A 3,489-nucleotide genomic window follows, 5' to 3' on the forward strand; every position below is an offset into this window, starting at 1 on the left:
GATTGACTGATGGCTCTAACATGGCTGATTTGCCTGACCGGAATATCCCTTCTCAGACGTTGTCCATCAGCATTAAATTCATCAATAAATGCTCGAGGCTCCATTTAATGATCAGGACAGCATGGAAGCTTCTGATTCGTCTTAAAGCTGTCTCGAGTACCGCAAGACCTCTTTTTGTCCCATCAGCTAAGGAACAACATCACATCAATGTGATATTTGAGTTGACCTTCAAAAGGAAAATCAACAGCTGTCCAAAGCATCGCTCAGGGGCGACATCAGCCAGGCTCAGAAGTCATCTCCACCGTTGGATCCCTTTTCAAAGCATCAACCCGCCATCACAGAGGGAGGAGGGTCTCAGACTCATTATAAATAAAGATAGGTCTCTCAGGTGAAACACACGCTCTCCAGCCATTACTCTTCTTCTTAACTTCACCAAGAACATTCCTTTATTAATCTCCTGCAACTCCTTTGAACATTTATTCTTCATGAAGTGATTCTCAGTATCTTCTTCAAGGACTGACTTAATCATTGAAGATGGTTTTCCATCCTCAGAGGCGGTCCACTCTCACTTCTATTCTGATCTCAGGTGAACCAGGAGAACCTGGCACTGAAAAAACCCGAACCAGGCTAGAAAGTTGATCCTCCCACAACAGAAACCTGGTACCAACTCCTTGTAAAATTAATGTAAAAATTACTCTCCCTTACACGCACTCTCTCCTCACGTCTCTCTGTCTCTCCTTCCTCACCGTGTCTCTTTTACTCTATTAGAAACAGAAAAATGATTCTCTTGAATGGAAGGAAGATAAAGAATTTTAATTCCGGTGCTATCGCATGTTAATTTGATAACATCCGACTTCAGTATCTTCTGACCATAATCCCGAGTGGAAGAGTGTGCATTAATCTATAATCCGGAATGGCCCGAAGTGCTGATTCATGTTGATTGTTATTGATGAATCATGCACACGGACTGATGAATATGTCGGGGCTTGGACTGCTAATTCATCTGGATCGTTATTGATGAATCATGCACACGGATGATCCGCTGGTTTGGTCCTCGAGCAACTAGTTCCACATGCCAGATTTTCATAGATTCTTGCAACACATCCAGCAAAAGCACATACTTACGAACAGCTCGCTCCTAAAGCAACCAGTTACCAGTTCCATACGGCAGGTTTGTGGTTTGCTCGTGGATTAATTATAGAACTCACTATGCTTACCATATCTTTAGTCACCAAAAAATCTATTTCTATGAACAATTTGATCTTTCTGTATGATCAGAGACCTCGTATCCTTACCATAGGCAAAGTGCATATCTCTAACACAATAGATATTACTAATCAAAGTTCCATTACAATCCATTTTAGAGGTCGATCATTCAATCAACCTCAACAAACCATCTACTACAGAAAGAGGGAGAAAACCACTGGAGAGAGAACTATAAGTTAAACATAACCATACAAAGAAGGGAAGGAGAAAACCAAGAAGAGAAAAACCCTAACAATTGAACATGAACACCAACAACCTTCAGCTCTCAGAACTTAGAAACCATGTATCTTGATCTGTTCCTTCTTCGCAATCCCAGCTTTAATCAGGAAATTGGAGACGTTCTTTCGTTGATCACCTTGGAGTTGAATAACTTTGCCACCCAATTTCTCATCAACCACAACACTACCATTGCAACAGAACTCTTTCTTAAGATCCTTGAGGATCTTCTCACAACTATACTCTTGTTTTAAACCTTGTACCGTTGTCAAGCTCTTCTTTCCATTCCTCTGTTGTATACGTATGTGTACATACTCCTTAGCCCCAGGGGCACCTGAGTCCTTAGCCTCAGTGAATGGATCGAAGGCAGAAGGGATCAGAACGTCGACGTCAACCATGTACCTTGATTGCAGTAGCTATGAAATGAAAGATAAATCCAACCTCAACTCGCAAACTGCAGCAACAATGAATAAATTCAGTTAAAACAACGAAGTCATGACGAATATCAGAAAAAGATACGAAAAAGATATATGAATCAAAGATAAAATCAGTTCCTTTCGTATAGGAAGGATGGATAAACTCAGCTAGCACAAGGCAAATTCAAAGAAACACATCCACTACAGAAATCGGTATGAGGAAAAGGATACGAAAAAAAAATGATTCAAAGATAAACCCAATCGCTCTTCGTAAACTGCAGCAATAACGATGGATGAATTCAGTTAAAAATAACGAAAATTCTGAGAAACATATACATAACAGAAAGAGGGGGAAAATATGAATAAAAAATAAAACTAATCTCACTCCGTAAAACCTGCAGCAACGACGGACAAAAACAACTCTTAACAAATTCGTTACAGAAAACAGAATCAAAACCCTGAAAACCTATAAAGATCGGAAGGAAGAAGGAATAGAAAGCGAACCTGATCAGAAGAGAAGACAAGCGCCAACCAAGAAAACCGTACAAGCTGCGATTGCAGAAGAATGAGATGGAAATTGGCTTTTGGGTACTATATATATAGGCGTCTGAGAGGGGCCGAGATTCTTCCAGAAGCGATTTAACTCGGGTTTGGGTTGAAGTTGGGCTAAGTCGGTGGGTTAGCTGTATTTGACCGGGCAGATTAAGCTCCCACTTGGACCAAGTTGGATTTGTTGGAAAAAAAACACTAACTTGGATTTGGGAAAACACGTCATCAATTTGGACGGTGATGATCCGATGATTTCTAGACGGAAGAAGGGTTAAGAAGGCTCCAGAGACGCGGTAGGATAAGACGACGGACCACTAGCGCAAGAATCGTGAAAAGAAAAAGAAGAGTAGGACAGGAGGACTAAGGGCTAGCGTATATGGGCTGCTGTCTGTCCACGCAAGTCTTACTTTTTGCATCTGGTGCGTAATTAGCACAGCTGTTTCACAGTCATATCCATGGAACGATGCTTCGATGGTTTCGCCAGCCGAGCAAAATGGCGAATAATCGCCGAGATCTCGGCGGCGAGAAACTTGTTTTATTTCCCTTTCTCTCTTTCTTCTTCTTCTCCGGCAAAAACGGCTGCTACCCACCTCAGACTCAAGGAGCAGATGTCTCTTTCTTCTTCTTCTTTTTCTCCGGCAGAAATAGCAGCGGCTGTTAGCCTGCTACCCATCTCAAACTCAAAGAGCAGTAGAAAAAAAGGGGGAAAAAAAAGTTTTGAAGTTTGGCCGGAAAATTGACGATTTTCCGGCGAAAGGTTGAAATATCAGTTTCGCTCCATTTTTTATTTCGCCCTCTGGCGAAATGGGCGAATTTCGCCAAAATTCGGCGAAACTACGTTCCATGGTCATATCTAACGTTACTTATTGATTAGACTGGATATCGACAGCTGAATGTGACGTGGACTAGGTCCAGCTTATTGCCTTTGCTGACAAGGACAAAATATTAATAACACTTAATTTAAAATACAAAGAAGAGGCCTTAAGTAAAAATTAATGACCACAAATAAAAATTAATATAATAATAAAGAAAGTAAGCCCCA

The 3,489-nt window shown here is 41.1% G+C and overlaps 1 pseudogene across 1 annotated transcript; it reads right to left on the reverse strand.

Moving 5' to 3' along the window:
* Nucleotides 1-1,091: 1,091 nt before the first annotated feature.
* Nucleotides 1,092-2,454, reverse strand: LOC149002506 (protein translation factor SUI1 homolog pseudogene; annotated as a pseudogene). The gene is made up of 2 exons (XR_016170251.1): nt 2,403-2,454; nt 1,092-1,936 (listed from the first exon to the last, which is right to left on the reverse strand). The product of XR_016170251.1 is annotated as a protein translation factor SUI1 homolog pseudogene (transcript).
* Nucleotides 2,455-3,489: the final 1,035 nt, after the last annotated feature.

This window comes from Hakea prostrata, chromosome 10 (assembly GCF_041222555.1).
Source record: "Hakea prostrata isolate BN-2017 chromosome 10, UWA_Hpros_2, whole genome shotgun sequence".
Classification (NCBI taxonomy): Eukaryota; Viridiplantae; Streptophyta; class Magnoliopsida; order Proteales; family Proteaceae; genus Hakea; species Hakea prostrata.